Source organism: Amphibalanus amphitrite, unplaced genomic scaffold (assembly GCF_019059575.1).
Source record: "Amphibalanus amphitrite isolate SeventyFive unplaced genomic scaffold, NRLGWU_Aamphi_draft 000799F_arrow, whole genome shotgun sequence".
Taxonomy (NCBI): domain Eukaryota; kingdom Metazoa; phylum Arthropoda; class Thecostraca; order Balanomorpha; family Balanidae; genus Amphibalanus; species Amphibalanus amphitrite.
Window position 1 is genome coordinate 48,874 of NW_024882293.1, and position 25,191 is coordinate 74,064.

General features: G+C 44.1%; 1 protein-coding gene across 1 annotated transcript in view; it reads left to right on the forward strand.

Annotated features, from left to right (window-relative positions):
* Positions 1 to 25,191, forward strand: part of LOC122366351 (dimethylglycine dehydrogenase, mitochondrial-like) — a 90,141-nt gene that overhangs the window by 11,852 nt on the left and 53,098 nt on the right. The gene's annotated exons all lie outside the window — the stretch shown is intronic.

The window sequence follows — 25,191 nt, forward strand, 5'->3', positions numbered from 1 at the left end:
CATTAGAAGCTGGCAAACGCCGCACACATGCGAGGGTTAAAGAAACAATACCAATGCAGGCTTACAGTTTAAGTTCGACTTTGTCTTGTCTACGATTAGACAGCTGATAACTCATTCCCGTACGTCGTAACTCTATAATGACCTTTGCTTATTGTCACATATGCGCCGCATTCGTGATTGTTGCCGGCGCCTGTTTGCAGGCCAGCCCACTACAGTTGTTATATGTATATCGTAGGCATCGGGTGAAATCCGGCATTTCATGAAATGCCTAGGCATTACATGGAATGCCGGCAAAAACTGAAATCATGAAATGCCGGATTTCACCCGATGCCTACGACATGTTCATATCGAATAACCGATAAACTTTTAGGCGAAAAAAAGCACTATTCCAGGCCCATTTTTGATTTTTTTGGCGATATTAGGTAAAAACAGAAGCTTCTTATCCTAGGAAAAATAAAATGGGAAATCATTGGTAGGTGGCACACTCCCTTTAATTTCTAACATCAGAATTCAAAACGAAGCCATCGCCATTCGCAATCACTTTCGATTCAAGCCCACGGTCCACCCACCCAGCCAACACTCTACTAGTGCAGCTTCGTATCTGTAGCAGCATAATCCTCCGAGGGTAACCGTTTAAGCGACTAGTTGGCCTACAGCGACTGGCGCCTGTAGCTCTCCTGTGCCTTGCGCCGTTGCTCTCCCGTAGAGGTCTGCACCGGCCGGCTGCAGCCGCGGCTGGCTGGAGCCCCACGGCTGTGGGCCGGGGCGGCTGCAAATATCTCCAAGAACACGGCTACGGCTGTGGCCACGGCTGTGAGATTTCAAGCTCAATCTTAAGTAGTCAAATATAAAATTTTAAATCCTTAATCTTACATTCTTATAAGCAGTCTAGCCTGTAAAAATCATGCAAAGGATGCCCAGCAACATTGAAAGTGGTGAAGCCTTTGAAAACCTGTAATGGTTTTACCATTTGCTGTAGGGGAGTTTGCACTCTGGTACAGAATACTAATTATAGGTACCAATTGTTCCTTCATCATCAAGACTTTACAGTTTCAGAAAATGCAACATGTTGCATTGTCACATCCCTCTCAAATCAATCTCACCTGGTCATTAGGAGAGCACCTTACAGCTATTGAAGACGAGCGCTCAATGATTCTTTCAGGTAATAGAAAAAGAAATCACGCCTAGGTAAAGGCAGGTAAAGGCTTCATAAAATATTATCTAAAATAACTCTTTGATGTATTTCTGGATTTTCGGCAAGTCCAATTACATAATATAAAACTGGCGCTTTATGTTCTAACTGGTGTGTGAGTGACCGCTAACAGAAAATGCTGATCAACGAAGCCAATGAAATTAGATTATAAGTGAGCATGAACCTTACTTACGGTTAATTCACATGATGGTGAAAACCCTGAACACGTAATTCACATGACGGCGAAAACCCTGTGTTATGATTCAAACATTAAAAAAGCCAAAATCATTTTATCTCATGTCTTATATTGCCTTTACTTGCAAATAACTACTCATATGCTAGATTCTACATGATTCTATTCAAAGTTCCGAATCCACCTCCCGAAATTCTCCCTTTTTACTTGCTTCGACAAAAATACACAAATCACGAGAATGCCATGGTGTGTCAAAAGTGGAAATAGCCGCCCGGCTTTAGTTCGCCAGCCTTGTCAATAGATGGCAGTACCACAATATGGGCAGCGGATCGTGCAATTGACGTCAAATTTTCGTTATCTGCTAAGAATTGAATGGCGGATCTTTTCATGCAAGAATCAAGTAAATCGGTCCACAACTTTTCTAGCAACAGAGATATGAAGTCAAACACCCTGCCAGAGCGGCGGCGCGGCGGCCGGCGGCAGCCGTTACGCGCCGCCTGGGAGACTGGCGGCGCTGAACGGTTCCGAATTGGCACTGCACTTAAACCTGTTAACTGCTTGGAATAGTTATTATAGCAAAATGTTCATTCAAGTGAGGAATAACCAAGGGCAGGAAGTATGTATGCTTGTGTGCGTACTATGTAAGCCAAGAAACTGCATTAGCAGATACTCGCTAATATTAGATCCAGCCAAGTCCAAACGCATTCCAGGTGATGTGTTTCTGATGAGTCAACAATATTTATCGTTCGAGGGCGGATACAGTTTTAACAATACAAGAAATATTTTTGCACAGCTCTATTCCTTGAATAATTCTCTTCAACGCCTCATTCCTAGTTAAGCGAATTAGCCCACTCTGGTTGAATAAATAAGGCGATTTCGCCACAAGGTCGGGGAAAACCGACCGAAAACGGCCGCGCTCAACGTTAATTTGGGCATGCAGACTCTTAAAAACTCGCATTGGGCGGGCAGGGTTTCCCAGGTATTGGCTCCAAAACACCGTATTCGGCTCCCGAATACGTCCAAGTGACCCGCCTCGTTCCTAGTTAAGCTCTAATTAGATCAAGTGACTCATAGGGAGCGAAAAAGCGACAAAAAGCATGAATTTCCCTATGGCGGCGGGGTGCCGGGTTGCCAGACGGCGCACCGGCTATTTCCACTTTTGACACACCATGCAAATCCTCGCGCTTATTCCGGCGGGGAGCTGTCGTTCGCAACGACACCCTGAACACAATATTTCTTACGCGAGCTGTTGACTTTACTAATAAAATGACGTCTTCTTCTGAAAATGTAAAAATTTGATAATTTATCTTTATTTGAGAGCAAGTTTTTAACTGTATAGCATTATAATTTATAAATTATAATTTTTATGGCTGTTTATAGTGACACAAAACAATTTATTGCCACTTCTTTGCTATTGACGTCATTAAAAACTCAAGTAAAATTTTTATTTGAAAGAGGCAATTGTGGCTCGCACGTCCTTGGGGATTTGAGCGAAGATCATTATTTGGAAAAATCAAAATAGATGAATGTTTTTCTTTCTTGGATGCTCACTAGTGTTGATGCCTTGCATATCAAATTAGTTTGAGACTTGCTCAGAAGGCTGCTTCAGGCCTGGCATATCACACCCCAGAAAATATGCAAGGTAAGTGTAACAGCCAGCTCATTGAAAGAGCTGGCTGTTAGAAATATTTGTAAAACATAGAACATAACACATAAACATTTTACAACATTTCTATGTTGTAAAAGCCCTTTTAAAGGCAAAGTGTTCTAAGGACCGGTCTCGATGCGAACATCCAACGGATAGTCTACGGCTGCTCCAAGTAGAAGACCTGAAACATGCTGAAGACGCGATACTTAGGTACACTCAAGCACAGTTGTTTCCTCAGGAAGTCAAGATTCTCTCGTCCACGTCGCAGGGGGCTATGGTTCCCCGCAGCAGCCCGATTTACCGGCTCAGCCCTGTTATGCACAACGGCATAATCGTCGTCGGGGGACGCCTGACTCATGCCGTCCTACCATTCGAATGCCGCCATCAAGCAATCTTACCGGCAAAATCACACATCACTGAAGTTATCATTCGTCACATTCATGTATCCGAGGGTCACAAAGGTCGACAACACGTGTTAGCCTGTTTGAGAGAAAACTACTGGGTCATTGATGCTAATGCATCCGTACGTCGGGTTCTCCACGAATGCGTTCAGTGCAGAAGACTACAAGGGCGACCACAAAATCAAGAAATGGCTGACCTACCCGCTAATCGCACGATCTCGGATTTGCCGCCATTCTCCTTTGTCGGCGTCGATTGTTTCGGCCCCTTATCCATAAAAAGAGGGCGCGGAACTGTAAAAAGATACGGAGTCTTATTTATCTGCTTAACAATCAGAGCCGTCCACATAGAGGCTGCCCACTCACTTTCGTCAGACTCATTCATCAACGCGCTGAGAAGATTCATAGCAAGACGAGGAACTGTGAAGGAAATACGCTCCGATAATGGAACGAACTTTGTTGGAGCCGAGAAAGAGCTTCGAACTGAAATAGCGCGCTGGAATCAGGACCAGATCCACAGCTTCTTGCTGCAGCACAACATAAAGTGGATATTTAACACCCCCAGCGCTCCACACCACGGTGGCGTTTGGGAACGCCAAATTCGTTCCGCAAAGAAGATATTATGCGCACTAGCCTCACGCCAAATGCTGGACGACGAAGGAATAACTACACTATTTTGTGAAGTTGAAAATATTATCAATAGTCGACCACTAACAACGGTGTCAGGAGATCCCAAGGATTTAAACGCTATCACACCGAATCTGCTCCTACAGGCCAAATCCGTTGCCTGTTTGCCTCCAGGACGTTTTCAAGGCACCGCTGACTATTGCAGGCGAAGATGGAAGCAAATTCAGCATTTAGCATCAGAATTTTGGACAAGGTGGCGGAGGGAATACCTTCAAGCACTACAGCCGCGTCAAAAGTGGAATCAACGAAAGCAAAATTTGAAAATAGGGGACATCGTCGTGCTGGTCGACAATGATATGCCACGAAATGTATGGAAATTAGGCCGAGTGACAAATGTCTTTCCTGACGACAGTGGACTGGTGCGAACTGTCGAAATCAAGACCGCTTCATCAACGATGCGTCGTCCGATAAGCAAGGTCGTACTCCTACTAGAGGTGTCAATCGGAACCGAAAATTTTGGAATTCCGAAAATTTCCGAATTCCGATTTGGAAATCGGACGGACAAGTGACTACTATATCGGACATATTCGGAAAACTAGTTGAAAGTTACAAATTTCTTAAATAAGTTTAAGTTCAAACTTCTTTGCATTATCAATATCCAAATTGCAAAACATGTCAGCAAAATTGACAAGGGATAGGTGCTTCATACATCATTCATAATTATAGTGCAAGAAAACGTGATTGCATGTAGTGGGTAGCCCTGAGTCAAATAAGGTACATACCTACATGTACTGTGCCAACTTTTGACTCTTTTGAAAATGTGTTTACAAGTAGGCAAGTAGCAATAGCCAGGTGACATTGTTGTCAGCAAGCCCATCATTAGATAACACAGTTATGAATATGATGTACAATTGACCTGTGGGAAGCACCAGACACCAAAGCAGTAAAGTAGGGAATCCAAAAATAGTTTTGCCCCACTGGAAAGTTAACAGAAAAGAGACTGAAGAAATTGCAAATATCAAGGTGTGCCAAGTAGCACAAGAGAGAGTCTTACCTAGAACCTCCTATCATAAAGTCATCCCCTTCTTCCCCTTCCTCCAAAAAATATCCGTGCCGAAATATCGAATACTCGAGGGCAGCGCTTTTCGAGGAGCGCTGTGGCCCGAAGGTTTGGACTTTGAATTGTGAAAAACGCCCGCCCGCCGGAAAACGCAAACACCGCAAAACGCGCAAAACGCACGCCCGAAACGCCAACGCAAACGTCGCAAAAAATAAACAAACGCCCGCCCGCCGCAAACCGCAAATAAAAAACGCAAAAACGCCGCAAAACAATAAAACCGCCCGCCAACCGCAAACAAATTTAACACCGCAAACGACGCAAAAAAAAGAAGAAAACCGCCCGCATCGCCCGCCCGCCCGCCCGCCCGCCGCCAAAGACAAACACCGCAAAAAACACAAAACGCCCGCCCGCCGCAAAACGTAAACACCGCAAAACGTGTAAAACGCACGCCCGAAAAGCCAACGCAAACGGCAAAAAATCACCCGACCGCCGCAAACCACACAGAAAAAAACGCCGAAACGCCGAAAAAAATAAAACCGCCCGCACCGCACCGACGCTAACTGATAACCGAAAACGACTAAAAGTCGCCCGCCAGCCGCCAAACGCAAACACCGCAAATAAGCGCCCGGCCGCAGCAAGATAATAATTTATCAGCGGCTGGCATACCGCTAGGCTGGTCATTTTCACAAATCAAAAAGATATCTGCAAAAATCTCCTAGATGAAAGCGCCCGATTAAAAAACGGATGGCACGTGCGTGTTCCTCGCCCCCAACTTCCTTCAGGTCAATCGTCATTTGGGTCATCTAACGCATTGACGTATCTGCAAAAATCTCCTAGATGAAAGCGCCCGAGTAAAAAACGGATGGCACGTGCGTGTTCCTCGCCCCCAACTTCCTTCAGGTCAATCGTCATTTGGGTCATCTAACGCATTGACGACCGGCTGGGTGGAATGAACATTGCGCCAAGAAACGTAAGTATATTGTCAAAAAGAATCCCCAGAGTGGTGGATCCCAAAAGTTTGAAACTACCACTTTGGCCCACTGGACGACACCTTAAACAGTTGCCGACCGGATGACACCCATTGTTTGGTCACCCACGCCATAGTATGCATCATGGGTGCGCCGAAATGACCAAAAGTCCCAATTTCCGGTGTGCAGGGTCATTTTCAACGGCACGTGGCACGTGGTTCTGGACTTTTCCGGCCACTTTGCGACATACCCATGGGTAGTGCACCGAATGGTGGTTGATCTGCATGTAAGAAAATGGGGGGTCGTTTGGATCGTTTTCGAGCAATCTGCCGTGGAACGCATTTTTTCATTTTCCCCATTGGCTTAACACGGGAATTTTTAAAGTCACGTGGCACGTGCACCAGATGGTCCGCGGAGGGGAGACCCATACCAGAACGTAGATCACCTGGCCCACTAGAAATCCTGAAAAAATCAGAATATTTGGACCAGCCGTTTTCAAGAGCATCAAGTTGTACTGATCTCAGGCAGCTTTTGCCAAATTGTCAGGGAACTCAGAATTGTTTTTCAATAGAAAAACACAATTCTAAAGAATAGTGTTTTAACTATTGACAACAAACCTTCGGTTACAATGCTACATAAAATATCAAAATATGCCGATAGCCTATCTCTGAGCCACTCTGAGCTCTGAGCCTATCAATAAACTGAAACCAAAAGGTGATAAAATGCGGCGAAAGCGTCATAAATGAATGTCACCTAAGGAAAGATGGCCTCCCTATGAGAATCGGATGAGACAAAAATTGACGTCTAATACAATAAAAACCGTTATTTTGCTTTACAATTGAATTATTTTCGAAAGAAATATGATATTTTGTAATATATATTGAATTTATATCAAACACTTAACGGTACATGCACTTCAATTGGACAAATTCTATCATAATGACGTCATATTATTGATTTACTTTCACATCGTCGACTCAAAGCCGGATACCCATGTTCCATGCTACCGAGGATGGTAGCATGAAATGTGTTTTTCATTCTACCAAGGATTTATACAACTTCTTTTTGCTTTTGAATTTCAGTGAACTTGTGCTAAATCATAGCAGGTATTTTTATTTTTTTGCTCGCTTATTCTATTGGATATTCAGAGATGTGTGGCTCAGTGAACAGCACGTTTCTTCCAGATGTACCTATCTCACATGTTTCATCTCACATGAACTATTTTGCTTTTGCAAGAAGTGTTCTACGTTTCTTCCAGATGTACCTATCTCACATGTTTCATCTCACATGAACTATTTTGCTTTTGCAAGAAGTGTTCTACTTTACATCTCAGCCACTAGCCAGTGTGATATAAGATGAAGATATCCATCGTTATTGTAAGTGAATATATTCACTTACCATATGCAAGCAGCTATAGCTGCTTGCATTATTGCTGTATTAATTCATCATCAAGTGGCTTAGTGTAAGGCCTAAGGGATGTGGCAAGAAGTCAGTATTTGAGAACGCAAGCTGGAGGGATAAGGCAATGTTTTGCATTATTCCTGCTTACTCGGCTTCAGTTGTAGGCTGTAGCACATTTTGAAGAGAAGAGGCTTGTCTCAATATGCTGTGTTTGTTTTATATATCAGATTAGGCCTATTGCCCTAATGCCCATTCCCTACTGCATATGATATTGCTTCAACATTTTTAGTTTGCAATATTTTGTACTCAAAACCAGATGGCGGATCTGTTATTTAGTTATCATGTGGTATATACAAACATATACCTAATATAGATCAATTCCCCCATCCTCTTTCCATATCCAGCTTTCGGACAGTTTTCGGACAAATCCATGCCTTGGACATTTTTCGGACAAAAGTGAGCTAGGATTTTGGACATTGGACGGACATCGGACAAGAAATTTCTGAAATTGACACCTCTAACTCCTACATTCAAGTGAGGGAGGCACCGAAAGGGTCACAGCGTGCGCGTGACGGGGGAGAGTGTAGATGCCCCGCCTATCGACGGTGTCATTCTCGCAACTCCTCGAGATATCCGCAACAATTCAGATCAAATTTACGTCCACGTTGACCCAGGAAGAAATTCAAATATTTTCTATGTTAAAAGATGAACCCGCATTCGATACTCTTCTAGTTGTGTATCTATGGCGCCATTTGGCCACCAGAGAAACCTTAGGTAATCGGCTTGCTCCACTGGTACACGAACTTGATGGTACATGGCCTTAATGTCAGCCATAAATGCGACTTTTTCTTCACAGAACCGTAAAAGAACACCAATAAGACTATTTGTCAAATCGGGGCCTTGAAGTAAATGGTCATTGAGAGAAACTCCTCCGTATTTCGCCGAACAGTCAAAGACAACTCTGGTCTTTTCTGGTTTTGAGGGATGTTGCACGCCATGATGTGGCAAATACCAAAATGTCCCCTGTATCGTTTTACTTGGGTCGTTATCAGTCGCTAACTTCGGAGCGAGTTCGGCGTGACCGTCGATCAAAAGCTGTTTCATGTAGTCAGCGTAACGGGCGTGCATAACGGGATTTTTCATGAATCGTTTTTTTCAGCCCTTCAGCTCGCCTTTCAGCCAGTTTTCTGTTGTTTGGAAGTTTTGTTGGGTTTTCTCTAAAGGGTAGTCGTATTTCGTAACGACCATGAATCATTTTGATGCTTGAACTAACCATTGATTCCCATTTCTTGTCTTCTTGAGATAAGATAAGTTCACTGTTCTCCCTTTCTGTAAAATCACTGTTGTACATAGAAACTAATAGTTTCTCAATTTCATCGTGATGCGCTTCAGTATGATTGACTTTCCTTGCATTACTTTGTGACGGTTTCCATGGAGATCTTGGCCCTACCACCGTCCAACCGAGAACCGTCTTCACCGCATATGGGCCGCCGTTCTTACTATGTATTACTTCCCATGGTTCCATGGCCTTGGGACAGTCGCACCCAATCAGAATCCCAATGTGCTCTGTTTCTAGTTCAGAGATTTGAACTTTGTGGAGATGCTTCCAACTATTTAACAATTGTGCATCTGGTATATCATCCTTTGATAGTGGAATCTTGTTAATTGTAAATGCGGGAGGCAAAGGCAACGTGTTATGTCCGTCGATATCGGATATTTGTAATCCTGTCAAAATAGTACTCCGAAGGTTACTCTTTTCTCGCTCTACCGTTGTCAAGGTAAGAGTAGTATCGTCGCCAGATAAGCCAAGCTCATTTGCGACGCGCCTCGTCACAAACGTGGCAGAGCTGCCGTTGTCGAGAAATGCGTACGTTTCGACACTTCGCTGATTTGGGCCGTTTAGCACCACCGGGATCACAGACATTACAGGTCCGGCCTGGTCGTCAATGACACTATAACACATTTGGTTGGATTCGTGTTTTGAGACGTCAGACTTTGTAGTATTTTCTTGAGCCGTATCGCTTAATTCTTGTACATTCTTGGTTTGGATTGTTTCTTCCGCATGCAGGATGGTGGGGTGCTTCCTAAAACATTTTTGACATGTTTTACGATTTTGACACTGCTTCGAAATGTGACCGCTCATTAAACAGCCGAAACAAAGTCTGTTTTCTCTTACTACCTTTAATCGAAACTCGGTGCTCTTTTGCCTCAGAGCTTCGCAATTTTCAATGTCATGTGTAAGATTACAATATGGGCAATTACGATCTTTGCGGAATTTGTCTTCCATTTTGATATTGAAAGCGTTCCTATTTCTTGACCTTTCTTCATCGCAAGTATGCGCGACTCTTCTATTTTTTGCTAAACACGCCATTTCGGTCGTTCCAAAAACAGGGTCTGTCATGACTTGTACTTCTCGTTCTACAAACTCGACTAAATCGACAAAGTTCAATCTTCTTCCTTCTTCCGTAAAACTGTACACCCTACGACGCCAGCATATTTACGTCTGGACAACGAGTTGCGGGGAAAAGTGCTGATTTTGTTGCAGTTTTAGGAGCCGGTGATTAGGCTGGATTTTTGGGTTACTTTTTCGTTCCTATTCATGTATTTCATAGTGTTTGGCTTTTGAATATTTTAGTTCTTTCAGATAAATATTACTTGCCTTACAACTTTTGTAAAAACGTTTCATTTTTTTTATAAGCCGACGTTCAGAGTCCTAAAAATACATCAGCACTACAATCACTGTAAACAAACAAATGGAGCACCGCTTGGCTCTGTTCCAAGGCCATTTTTTAGTTTATCTGGTGGTTTTCTTACTCTTGTACGTCGTTTTGTTGGATGTTTTGAATATTGACTTATATCATATTTAAGAAGCATGTTGACTGAAAACAATCCGAAGTATCCAGGAGGATGACAGAGGTCCTGACTCCTGAGCAATATCAATATCAAGTTGAACAAGTTATGAAATTTTGGTTGATAAACGCAAGGTGATCGGGCTCATATATCAGCAAGAAAAATAAAATTAAAAGGGTTTATTGGCCAAAAACAAGCTATAATATTGCAGACCTTGGAGCAATACCTACTGAAGAGCACACTGAGCAGGATCATGCCAGAAAATGTTGACTGATGACTGATGAGCGCATATTGATGTATTGGTATGGATATTGAATGATAACTTACAACAGCAAGATGAATTAGTGCTAACTTTCAAGTTAAAAATCTAGAATGAATGAACTTGGGCAGCTTAGATGCTTCATGCTATGCAGATTGTAATGTGCATCAGGTGCTCAGTGTCTGGCAAATGAAACATGCGATCATTCCATTGCTACTGGAGGAGAAAGCTCGGATCACTAAATCCACTTTATGTTGATTTTGATGTTAATCATCAATGTATTTCTTGAAAAAGGATTGTAGTAGAATTGTCAATGTGACAATCCATGCAACGATGTGATCATATAATGTGTTCATAGTCATTCGTGATAGTGATTATTGTTCCAATATACAATGGCAAAGCTTTCAGTCTCAGCGTTTCTTCCTGTGGATGGCCAGCAGTGACTCAGAGCTTAGAAGTATTAGTTTTCTTCACAGGGCTGGGATCAAAAGTACTGAGGGTAATCTTCCACCAAGGAACTCTACTTTGACATGGTATGAGATGTAGGCACAAGTAGGTAGGTGCTTAGTTCCTATAGTCAGTAGTTGTGTATGTTTAGTCGGGTTAGCTTAGATTAGATTGTTAGTTTTTTAATTTGCCAAGTGTCCATAAAAATGTGACCTGAGCAATGAGCATACTCCTGACTAACCTGACAGCTGACCTAACCTCAATCATCACACATATTTGCAGCCTACCCAAGACCTGCATAGCAGTAGCACCCAGTTATAGGTAGGTACTCACCCTAACTCAATCTTACCTGCTAACCTTCAACTTGCCAAAAGTTAGCTCACATTGCCAAGCTGCATCCAGGGAAACAGTCAACTGAGGAACTGGCTCATTGGGTGGCTGGTGTGAGTCTGTGCATTTAAAGAGTTTCTTCTCTGAAGCTGCTCTGCACTGCTGTATGTCATGTTAGATGCTCAGAAAATGTGGGGAATGATTACTAAGCTACTTAAGTGCTTTGTTAATGCTCAAGACATGAACAAGTACAGATCCTGCAGGGTACAGCTATGAGTTAGGTGCTAGGTGAGTATGTTATGTGAATGTGCTGTTCCCTGTTTGACCATAGTAAGTATACAAACAAGCACAGGGTCACAGTTATATTCAATCTCCACATAAACATACAACAAAAACGGCCATATGGCCTAACTCCGAACACACCACAGATAACTTAAGCCTTTGCAGGCACAAAAATGTTTTGATTAACAGGACAGGTATACAATATATCTTCTGTCCTTGGGGGATCTTGCTGCCAAGTTGAGGTACGATGACTTAACTTCAGGATTGATCAACCTTTTCTTAGCCACTGCTTGTATACGAGAAAGACCAAATGCTTGTTTGTTTTGATTTACAGGACATGTATACAATATATCCTCTGTCCTTGGGGGATCTTCCTGCCAATGTGAGGTACGATGACTGAACTTCAGGATTGATCAACCTTTTCTTAGCCACTGCTTGAGAGACCAAATGCTTGTTTGTAAACTGCGTTGAAAATTTAATGATCCACCTTCAATTCCGACATGAAGGCACAAATGAAATAGTTCCCTCTCCTTTTCGAATACACAAAGCAAAATATTTAATAAATTTTAGTGGATGGACAAGAGTAATTAGCATAACTTCCCTCAAGTTAACTTCTGGCACTGATGAATTACACTGACACACTCAAGGCCCTAAATACAGACACACTGACACTTATTCGCTTCATATTTTGTAACAAACGCGCTAAAACTGCAATATAACAGCACTATATGCTTCTTGACAAAATGCAATAGAAGTAAAAATTTAGCCCTGATGGCATTCATTCTTGGTAAAAACGTACTTACAAAATATTTTGTAGTAACTATTAAATTTCGGCCGAAAACAGTCCACGGTTTAAAAAAGAATCATTCCAATGACGGTCCATTCTTGCGGTCCTGAAATCGCCACTATTTCCGGCCTCTCCAACGCAACTCGTTGTCCAGACGTAAATATGCACGACGCCAGCGCTCTTGTAGTGAGTAAGGGAGCTTCCTTATAATGATTTGCAAGTTTTTGGGATGATTAGCTTCACTTAATGCAGATATTTCCTCGGTTGCGTTGAAACAGCTTCGTAAAAGGATAGCAAAGTCATCAAGACAAGTTACATCGCTCGGCTTCATACATGGCCATTGAAAGATTTTTTCTATATAAGCCGCAGATATTTTGTATTCATCTCCATATTTTCTTTCCATTGCCTTTCTTGCTTCGATATATCCCTTCGATGGGTCGATGTTCATGTAACTTCGCACTATTTCGTTTGGCTTCCCTTTCGTAAATTGTTCGAGAAAGTGTAGTCGTTCGGAAAAGTCGTCAGTTCGTTCGGCGATTCGACAATCAAAGGCGCGAATAAAACCTCTGAATTTTAATGGATCACCCTCGAAACACTGTATCGTTGATGGCGGTAAAAGGTTTCTCTTTTGCTGGGTCAGTAAAGATGAAATGGCCAATAATTCTTCTGTCCTGTTGGTTGACCGGCATTCTCGTTCACAACTTGTTTTTCGCGATGTATGACTTCGTGCACTAGTTGAAGTTTCGCTTGGACAAGCTAACGCCTGTTCTCGCGCTTCTGAGGCAGCGATTTGTTCTTCTAACTCTAATTTCGCCCTTTTCATTTGTAATTCTAGCTCTTCAATTTGAAGTTTTTGTTTCTCCTCTAAAAGCGTCATTTTAACTTTCAGTTCTGCTCTTTTAGCAATTTCAGAAGCCACATGCGATATCATACTAGAAGATGATAGAGATTCGTATGAGGTCGTTGATATTACATCATCCGCATTCTCTTCGAGTTTTGCACTATCCAACTGTCTTCGAAGTTCCTCCTTTCTTCCCTTCTTCGAAAGTCCTCTTCTCTTAAGCTCTTCTTTGATGTCCTTGGTAGTCATTTCCATGTCGACTTAACGTTCGATTGAAAAAGACTTCTAAATTAACCAAAACAAAAAAAAATTACTTTTAAACTTATGTAACAGCCAGCTCATTGAAACCCCATCAAAAACCTTTACGAGCTTTATTTACATATATTGACGGAAAAAGGACGAAAGACGAACAAGGTTCTAAGTAGTTAAACTATCAAGCTTATCGTTCGACTGAAACTGTCCTAATTTAAACGGAATAAGTCGTGTCGTCTTGTCGGCTTGTTGTTCGGGTTCGTTTCTTTCTGGATCTTTTCGTTTCGGTTCGTTTAGCAGAGCGCCTCGCTTCGTCTCGTTTAAAAGTAATTTTGACGGTTTCCTGGCCGTTAACACAACAAAATAACTTAATTTCTATCAGGAGCTTAAAACTTAACTTAGGAAAACTTAAAGGTGAAAAATTTGAATTTCTTCCTGGGTCAACGTGGACGTAAATTTGATCTGAATTGTTGCGGATATCTCGAGGAGTTGCGAGAATGACACCGTCGATAGGCGGGGCATCTACAGTAAGAAAGAAGCAAGAGTTTTGACTAGACAATCACTGTTTGACAGTCTATCAACTTCAGTTCAAGTTTCATTTTCCATACCTAACATTGATAATGAAAAGCATCAGAGTCTGTTGTTCTGTCCCACAACCATGCTTCAGGATTTGGCATTAGATGTCTACACTGCTAGTGCTTCTAGTCTGGTTCGTTGTTTATGTTTTCTGTTGATGTAGGTATACCTACCTACCCATCTTTCTTAACCCCTTGCAAGGGCTTGTGTAGGTATGCGATGCGCATCAGGCGGCGCGCCAAATTTTGGGTACCTGTAGGGAATTGATTGAAGTTTATTGTGCCAAAGTTTCAAAAAAATCGATCGGAAAATTTTTTGAGATATCGAGGTTTTAGTGACGTCATGATTTCTGAGTTTTCGACCAAAAACGGCATATGTTCAAAAAATCATATAAAATCACAGAATAGACATACAGACATGCCGTAAACGCCATTAGACTGCCAATACCATGCACAATCAGATGGTTATCTTCGATTATTGATTATCGTTCCGCATTTTCCAAAATCTTGAACTGAATCTTGGCAATTTCTCGTGACTACTTCACGACCATTTTACATGCATTTCTTAAATTGAACTTTTTGAGCCAAACACGTACACATATGATAAAATGAATGTCACCATCGTGTTCTACGCCCCAAATTACCCATAAAACATGTGTCACAGGCTGCGAATATCAGTTTTGATTTTCGGAGATATGTGCCTACCCGGTTGACCTGACCTTGACCCTGACCTATGCTTGATTGACCCCTACATGGAGCTGACACTCTTGTAGGCCTTATATGATGGATTGTGCGCCGTTTTGACAGAGTTTATGACGAGAGGCGCCCATTGCGAAGTCCTGAAATCCGTGCTACTGAAAGCCCGATTTCAGGTGTTTGACCTGACCTTGACTCGACCTGTGACCTCAAAATTCAACTTTAAAGTACTCATCTGAAGCGTCTCGTCGCGTTCTTTCGTTTGCCGCCTCGTGCGTTTCGCTGCGCCTATTGGTTCTCGAGTTATCGGCTGGGGGCGTTTAACGCCCCCCCCCCCCAGCAAACGGTGGGTGGCGAAATACCCCAGCAACTGCCGGGTTAACCTATGATGCTTCATGAGCTTGATAATCTATAGCCCATTGCAATGTGCTTTTGGCTATATGTTTCAACTAAAAACAACTTATGATATACTATTTGGTTGCATTTCATTGAAAGTATCCACGGCCGGCTGACGGCTGGCTGCCCACAGTTTGCCACGGCTGTGGGCGGCTGTGGCTGTGGAGCCACGGCTGCGGGGCGGCTAGGCTGTGGAAAATTGCAGCCGTGCAGAACTCTACTCTCCCGTGCCAAGGGGATTGGATCAGTTGCTGCTTGCGGCGCACCATTTGGTGGTCGGCATAGCACAATTTCTCCATCGCTTCCTCTCAACTCATTGCCCTGAAATAGTGTGAGGTGACGACCGGCCAAGGCCAATAAAGAAAATTAGGTAAACAAATAGTACTTCAGTTGAGACAAGTATAATAGCACGGAACAAAAATGATGGACGAACGCGTTTCGGCTAAATCGCCGTCATCAGCGTCTCAAAGGAGAACTTTTAGACGCGTGTTGTTTCGGATAATCAAAATGCTTAGGCATTCTATAGAATGTCTGGGAGCTTAACCCGCGCCCTGCTGGGGTTTGCTGGGGTTTGGTGTTTGAACACCCCCCCCCCCCCTTGTGGTTTTTCGCGAATATCTCAAAAACGGCGGCGCGGAGCGCCGCCGTTTTTGGTACACCTTATCATACATCAATTCTACACATGTGAAAATTTCAGACCAAGGTCATTCAAGGTCAGGTCACCAGGTCACTTGAAGTGACCTCACCTCATAAAAAGTTTCAATGTCTGTCATAGCTACACCGAGTGACCGATCGCTTTGAAACTTTCAGCGATTGCTAAGAGCAATAACATGTACAAAATGTATATCTCAGAATTTTGATATCGATGACCTGAGGTCAGGTCAATTTTGCGACCTCCCCATTATAAGTCAATGGGAGAAAATTGAAATGCGCCTCTTTTGGACGAAAGACATTATAAACACTCCCAAACACCGAATTACAAGTGGTTTAGACACACTGAACATGAAAATGGTGTCCGTGACCCTTGTTTATGCCCTGAGGTCATCTTAGGTCACGAATGGTATCTAACAGTTTTTCGCAAATAACTTTTGATAGAGGCATGCTAGAGCGATGAAAACGCCTTAGATGTGTTCAGCTCGACGATACGGATCGACTGATATGCAACATGACCCTTTCCGGTCAGGTCATGACCTTGACCTGAGGTCAAATTTTCAAGTTGACCTTTCAAGGTCAAGTTATAGTTCATTCGATGCGTCTTGACGAGAGAAACACGATGCCGGTAAAAGTAAGCTCGTACAAGGCTTAGGTCAAAAGTAATTGCAGAAAAACTGTTTCCGAAAAATGGGCTATTTTTGCAGTTTTTGCCCCCTGCAGGCAAAACCGTTGACGTTAGGTCAAATCTGAGAGAATTACTCAGAAAGGGCGTTAATAGGGCTATCGAATGCGCTTTTTGGCGGCTGTAGCTCTATTGGTTCCCGAGTTATGCGTTGGCTTCCTGGAAATTTTCGACATTCGACCTGGAAATCGGCGAAATTTTGCCTTCAATGACCTCTGGTGACCTGACCTTTGACCTGACCAAAAAATTGACCGAAGTGATTTCGTCATTATTTTTCACGCTCTTTCGAACGCCGCCTTCCGCGTATCGCTACGTGGCCCAGGAGCCGAGTTACAAGGGGGGTGTTCAAACACTCCCCCCCCCCAGCAGGGCGTGGAAATCCAGGACCCCCAGCCGGGCGCGGGTTAAGCCAGTCATTACGGAGCGAGCGAAGCGAGCGTAGTCTTAGGACTTAGATTAACGGATATTTCTGAGTATGAGCGGCCGGCCGGCCGTGCGGACGCTTTTGCGAGGCTTATATCTCAGCAACCACTTGACCGATTTACATGCGGTAATTTTTGTAGGGTAGCTTCATTCCTTCTACCAAGCATTGGACTATTCCCGATGCATGTGGGTGACCCCTTATGCACGTGCCACGTGCAAAACGAAGAGGTGTCAGCTTTGTAACAATGGCAATATCTCGGTAACCACTGGGCCGATTGCGCTGAAAGTTGACATGTATGTAGGTAGGCACCCACTAGGCACTGCATATCCATGTGCCAGAATTGGGGTGCTGCTGCACGTGCGCACATGCAGGGGTCGTTTCCAGATCTCGAGAACGGCTGGGCCGATTGTGCTCAAATTTGGCACATTGCTAGAGACCGGTTAGTAGGGTGCCGTGCCGAAGTCAGTTGGAGGTACCCCCTCGAAATTTCGCACGTGCAAGGCTCACCCTCTCGCTCGCTCCGTTAGTCGCCCCAAAAGGCGTTATCTACTATACTACACCTTTTTAGCCGCGATTTAAAACAGTTGAACTCCATTTTAAAAAAGCTGATCTGTGATTTAAAACTGTTAAACTTGGGTTTAAAACACATGACTTCCGTTTTAAAAGAACTGAATACGATTTTAAAACAACTGACGACGATTTTAAAACAGTTGAATTTATTTTTAAAAGAACTGAACTGCATTTTAAAGTGTGCTAAATGTAGCATTATCTCATTCATTATTATTGCATTTTGTTGTCATGCAACCTTATCTAATACCTTGCCTTTTCTGTTGAAAGTGTAACTAATTTTTGTTTGCCGATGTGTTATGATTATTGCTTTTTGCAATGTTTTTAAAGATAAAAAATCCCACTGCATTTATTGCAAGGCTATTCAGATAACATTGACAGTGGTTTCACTGCTTAACAGTCGTTAGCTGACATCGAAATTATTCGAAACTATGTACACATGTAACTTTGCATAGAAGATCGTCATGCTTTTGTGACGCATCTATCTTTGCACATCTTCGGGCATTCTACATGCAGCCGGTACACAGCATACCTTATACACCCAGCATAGCTTATGCAGCCGCCTGAGCTATTTCTTCTCTTACAGCAGTGACAGTTTTTTCATCATCGGTGACTATCAAGTCACCGATACTGGGTGATGACATTGTCTAAAGTAGATACTTTCCTTGAAGTAAATGCGAATATAATATGCCTTTTATAAAGTGAATGCAATACCTACTATGTAGTATCTATGTATATGTACAGTCGCTCGAATGTTGAGCCCAGTGACAAGTGACCCAAGTGATCTATATATGGCCTGGTGCGCTGGGAGTGGCAGTCTTGCATATATACTGAACAGAAAAAGTGGGAAAATGGAAAGTCATGAGAACAACATTTTACATGTTGTATTTATGTACTCGAACTCTTCCGGTTTGAAGAAGCAGCGCTTCATTCAATTCTAGCAGACGACGCAAAACGGGGGAGCATATAGCTATTATCATTATTAGTGTAGCTGAAGTGTTACTGGCCCTATCATGCTTTTTAAGGTGCAGTTCAGTTATTTTAAAAATAAATTCAACTGTTTTAAAAACGTCGTCAGTTGTTTTAAAATCGTATTCAATTCTTTTAAAATGGAAGTCATGTGTTTTAAAACCCCGTTCAACAGTTTTAAATCACAAATCAGCTTTTTTAAAATGGAGTTCAACTGTTTTAAATCGCGGCTAAAAAGGTGTATTTGTGAAATGAAACTCTGTCTGTCTGTCTGTCTGTTTGCACCGTGCAGAGGGGTGCTTTGACGCCGTGCACAGGTCAAACGGTGCGGTCGATTGGGCTGAAATTTTCGCAGGGTGTTGATGACATCACGCGCACGTGCAGTGTCGTGTTTCGAGTCCCGGGGGTGGATGGTTTGCACGTGGCACGCCCTGGAAAAGTGCGTATTTCCTCACAAATTTGCTCGGTCTTCAAGGCATCGGCAGCCGGGTTTGATGGACTTTGCAACTAAAATGCATGACGATCGGGGGCGGGTGCCTCTCATTTGCGGATTGCAGCTTATTTATTTTGATAAACAGATGCGAATGAAGGCGTTGATTTTCGTTGAATAGGGACAGTTGTCAATGCGCTAACACAAATGCACCGGGCTTGCCGCAATGCGCCACATTTGTCGAAAGGCGCCATTTTTGCCGGAAATTGCACAACTTTGCCAAATATGGTCCGATAAAGGTGCAAATCGGTGAAAGGATGCATGACAAAAGGACAGGCACAAATGCACCACTTTTGTCGCAATGCGCCACATTTGTCTCAAGGCGCCATTTTTACCAAATACGATAAAGAATAATGGAGTGACACGTGTAGGGGCAGTTTTAAGAACTCTTTTTTTAGTTTATCAGTTTATCTGATAGTCTGTGACCTCACTTGGTCCAGTGGTAGTAGTATTGGTAGGAGTAGCGGTAGGGGTAGTGGTAGTATTAGGGGTAGTGGTAGGGGTAGTGGTAGGGGTAGGGGTAGGGGTAGGGGTAGGGGTAGGGGTAGGGGTAGTAGTAGGGGTAGTGGTAGGGGTAGTAGTAGGGGCAGTGGTAGTGGTAGGGGTAGTGGTAGGGGTAGTGGTAGGGGTAGTGGTAGGAGTAGGGGTAGGGGTTGGGGTAGTGGTAGGAGTAGTTGTATGGGTAGAAGTAGTAGAAGTGTGGTACAGGCCGATCCAATGTGACTAGGTGACCTATACGACCTGGCCTGACCGAAGGTGACCTGGCCTGACCCAGCGTGACCGGGGATGGCCAACTTGACCTGACTTGACCCCGCATGACCCAAATTTCATCCAAATAAGCCCACAGATTAGGTATGTTCAAAATTTTCCTCTTCGCGTTTCCGTCCATGTCTCTGCTTCCAGACGACAGATCAGTTTAAATCAAACACCATTCGAAAGCAAATTGGCTGGTGCCGCATTTTCTGGCTACGCCGCGAAGCAAGTGGCGCAGCCGCTTGTCTATATTACTATTTGTGGTGACGTAGTTTCTGTCTGTTACCGAGGTCGCGACATGGTGCTACGTAGCGCGGGTTACAGGTCACACCGTCACACCTACCGCGCTGAAATTTGCGCAACTTATAGAACAGTGGTCGGCAGGTCATTCGGGGTCGTGCCCCCTTTTTGGGCGCCAGGCAGGGCCAGTACCCCCACCTACCAGACCCCATTGCTGACACAACCAAGTTTACTGAAATTCCATACCGTCCTGGAACTCTTTGGGTATTTGCGCATTTCCAATGCATCAAGTTTAAAACATGACACTTCCTCCACAAAATATTTAATGCCTATATCCCAGTAGCGGCGGAACACCTTCAATTAAGGGGGAGGGGAGGGGGGGCACTGCTGACTTTTGGTCCCATTCTTTCCATGCAACACCCATAGGGCTAATGTTAAAATGCAAAAATCAAAGGGTGCACGGTGCCCCGGTGCCCTCCCCGTTCCGCCGCCTATGCTATATCCCATTTAACCCTTGTACGTTTAGGGGCGGCGGGTAGTTTTTCGTTAAAAGCTCACGTAAAAGGCATTGGATCACGACCAAATTGTACCCTCGAGCCCATCATATTTTTTTTTTTTTACCAGCCCAGAAAATATCATGACCTGAGACCAGTTTTACCAACAGAAAAATAACCGCCTGCCGGAATTTTTGCCTCAAGACCGCTTCACATACGGAGCGTAAACGCGATGGGCTCGTAAGCGGATAGGGCTGTACCGTTTACGCTCCATATGTGAAACGATCTTTAGGCAAAAATTCCGGCAGGCGGCTATTTTTCTGTTGGCAAAACTGGCCTCTGGACCCATAATGACCGTTGGCTTATGAGCTTTTCTGGAGATCATCTTGAGCCATAAACTCTCACTTCAAGGAGTTATAGCGGGTCCCGATTTTCTCGACACTTGTCATTGCCCTCTTGAATGAGACGGAATGACCAAGGACCTTAAAAATGTGCAGCTGCGGCTTCCTATTGTCATGGGTAGCACGCTCGTCTTTTTTATGCACAGCTCCATATCAGAGTCCGAGAGGCTGCGGGGGTCCGATCGACTCCTCCCCCTTACGTTAGCGGCTGTTGAAACGCCAACAGACGGGCGACGGTCAAAAGTTGCAGCTGCTTTTGTACGACTGTACGGAGGGGTGAGATGGTGAGGCGAGCAGGTACGTGAAAATTGGTATCTAATCAATGTGTGCTGACTGCTGTGCCTTTGGCCTGGGCTAATCTTTGAACCCTGGGATGCAACAGTCACGATGGCTCCATCACTGGAGCTACAAACTCTAAAAAGATAGGCTTTCTCAGAATCCCTCATTACCCCCACCGAAAGGGCTCCATTACCCCCAAAGGGGGCATGCCCCACCATTTGCCGACCCCTGTTATAGAACAAGGATGGACAACGTGCCTTTGGGGGGTCTCGGCTCGATCGGGTTGATAGCGAGCGCGTGGCGCGTGCCTAAAAAGTGAAAATTCGCGTCATAGACTTTACATGTATTAATCGGCTTGCAAAAACGGGTGAAAATGGCTAAATTTGCCCGACACGGGTCCGTTCCCCGTGCAATATCTCGGTAGCCGTGCGCCCGATCGGCACGGGGAAAACAGCATCGTGTAGAGAATCGAACGGGCAATCGAATAGTGTGCGGTGCAGGGGGTGGCACGCACCACGTGCACGTGTGAGGGCAATTTCATTTCAAAAAGTGCCGTTTTAAACGGATTTTGGATTTTATTTTATTTTCCCGTGACCGTCAGACTTAGCGAGTTGAAACAACGCCTATTGGCAAGAGAAATGTACCGCCTCTCATGGAAAAATTGTGAAAAGCTGATCGATGAAAAACAAGGTGGAACAAATTGCTGGAGAAAATGGTATTTGTCCGTAATGTGCCACTAAATAATTACACGGGGTTTGCTGCTTAACCTGATACGTTTGACAATTGAAAATGCTATCATTAGAAAGAGCATTCAATTCTCTCCAAGATCCAATCATCACGTTTGCATGACCAGCCACAGTATTCTAAAAAATATTAATGTTTCAAACCTCTGCAAAACCATTTTTAGCGAAAATTATCTACGCCTCTCATTTGTCATAAAACTACGCACCTAGGGGAGAGTGGGGTGGGTTGTATCAGTTTTTACTCCGAGACCCATAACCTCGTAACTATCCGTGATAAACTCATTATTTCCATACTATCTCCTTCCTTGATTCTTCTGCTTTTTTGTGCAAAGTAACTTTTCCGCTACCTCTACCAGTTTTTCTTCTACGGTCTGCCGAATAGAACAATGTTTTTGATATAACTTGCCCCATGGCTTGGGTGAGTTGTATCACATGGTGGGGTAATTTGTATCGCTAGGTATTTCACGTTTCAGGGAGTGTGCTTGCTACTGGTTTTGAGCATAACAACAACATTAAATGGGGTTGATACAATGTATATGCTCAAAGGCTTCACTTTTATTAGACCAAACTTAGGTCAATGCAATCCGAACGAAACATCGAAACGAACGAAACATCAACAGACTAGACGCAAAAGTGGCTCGTTTAGAGCAAAGAAGCCAACACATTGTGCCAAAATGGAACGAGTATTGACTAGCTACCTACAAACGCGAGCCAGGCCTTAGCTTTCGCTATCAAAAACAACATACCCATACATTACATACATGTTACAACATACCCCACCCGGCTCTGATACAACATGTACCTCGCCGCCATCTTGGAAAAACATCCTCGTGCTAAAAAACAGCGGACAGCCGGAGAAATCCATTTTCACTCACGCAGCCTTAGAACCTACCCTCACCACCGCTACGGAGATCTTTCAAATTCGTGCACATCTAAATGTCCAAAACACACATTTTCTTGCAACTTATTTTTTTTAGAATGACATTAAAAAACATAAAATCAGCTCTCACCTCGAGACGCGTCCACCCAGCCACACGACAGAACAGGGAAAGATGGCGCCCGGAAAACCTCGTCGGCTGGTCGTGTCACGAGCGCCATCAATTGGATAAGTTTCGCACAATTCGCCCTGATACAACTTGGACATGATACAACTCTCCCCGCTCTCCCCTACATTATAAAACACATTTGACATGTTTTCTTAAGTAGAAAGCATGCTTATCAGACACGGGCACCTCGATGTGATGGATATTTTCCCCACAAACCAAAACGTTTAGCCGTCAAAAAGCAATCGACCGAAATGGATAGATAACCCAACCGACACAAGAACCAAACACCCACCGATCGAAAATACCCCTGTTCGCGTTGCGGAGCACGCGGGTCACCCTAGTACTGGTTCTATAGAATGCCTAAGCAGTCAGGGATATGTGTAGAATGCCTGATTCCACACATTGCCTGTAACATATAGACGGGTTACACAGGACATTGGGTGGACGCGTCCATTCAATGTGCTGTGTAACCCGTCTCCAAGCATCATACTAATTTTCAAACTTTTAGGAGATAATCTGTCGGAATGACAAGATAGGAATTCTAAGAGGCATAGTTATTGAACTTGACATGGCACGGTGACCTGACCTTAGGTGACATGTGATTATTGTTTTTTATTCACAATGCAAATTTAATTTACAATAAGTTATACCGCTGCTTTCGTGGCCCTGCGTGAGGTTTCCCACACGAAAAAACGGGTGCGTGCCCAAAAACACCCCTACCCGTCAAGGCGAAGACCAGCAACCCGACCCCCACCCCCTACTAAAAAATCCGTGGCGACACCCCTAGACGTGTGCAGTGTGCCCTGGGCCCAGCCTCCGGACATGGCTCATGTGTAAGTATGTACATACATTAGGGTGGTCCTTATTTCCATACAAAATTTTTATTTTTATTTTTTCGCGCTTGCGCCCCCTCAAATGATGCCATTCGTCTAGAAACGTGGAAAAAGAGCAAAAAGAGCGAAATCGGCGGATGCTTTTTGGTGGCTCAATGCATATTAACCCTCGTATGTGTAGGGGTGGGATGGACCCCCATGAGTTTTCGCGAATAACTCACGTAAAAAGCGGCCGATCGCGACGAGACTTTCAGTATCCTCGAGATGATCAATTTTATACATACTCTGAAAATTTCATGACCCTGACCCAAATGACCTTTGACCTGTGACCTATTTCTCGAGACCATGTTTGGCCGGAGTCGCGATTCAGCGTATGTCAGCTCTCATTATCCGCGTGTTTCTAATATTTTTGCGATTATAAACGTCCAAACATGTGAAATGATGTTCGCCCCATGCATTACGGTGGGTGTCAAGGTCACCTGAAGGTCAGGTCAGGTCAGGTCATTGACCTATGATGACCTCGTGTCACTTTTCCGAGGTATACATGTTTCTAGGGCAGTTTTTCGGGCTGATTTCGAATTTAGCATCCATTTGAACATTTACGAAGTAGTTTTGGTGCCTTTGTTATGTGTTACGACGCCACCAGTGGTAGTTGAGACCTACTATGGGTAGCCGGCAGGACGCCTAATGGCTGACCTGACCTGACCCGACCTGGTCTAAATGCACGAAGACATCATATGTGATCAAAACTAGCATGAAATTCGTGATCAGCACCCCCAAAAACAATACAGCTTCACTGTACGAAGCTCTTGCAGGTCCCGATTTTTCTGACCACTGGATCATTGACCTGACCTGGAAGGTCAACCAATGACCTAGGACCTTAAATTGGATATCATCGGTTTCCTCTCGTCACGGGCAACACGCTCGTTTTTTTCGCAAAGCTCTAGCGCGATCTGGAGCCAAAAGGCAGAGGGGTCCAACCGACCCCCCCCCCCCCACACACACACACGTTAGACGTTAGCGGAAAGTTGCGGCGTGATGGCCGTGGTTCGACCACGCTTTCGGGATGACAGAGTGGCTGTACCCATGCTGGGGCCAGGTCTCACGGCTCCGCGAAGTGGGGACGATTCGGAGCTACTCGAGGTTATGCTTTCCAGCTCCACTTGGTCGGCTGCCGCCCGCGCCTCCTCCGACGCGACGCCTTGCTCCTCCTCCTCTCTTCGGCGTCATCCCTCCTCCTCTTCTTCTTTTCTTGGGAATGGAGCGCCATGTCTGCCTCTGTCATTCTATCCCGTCTCCCTGGCTCACGTTGGGCGAGAAGGAAGGCGCGATCTTCCGGGATGGTTAGGTATCAAGGACATTGCGTCACCGTGGGCGATATCAAAGATATTTTCCAGTTGTTTCTTGAATACGT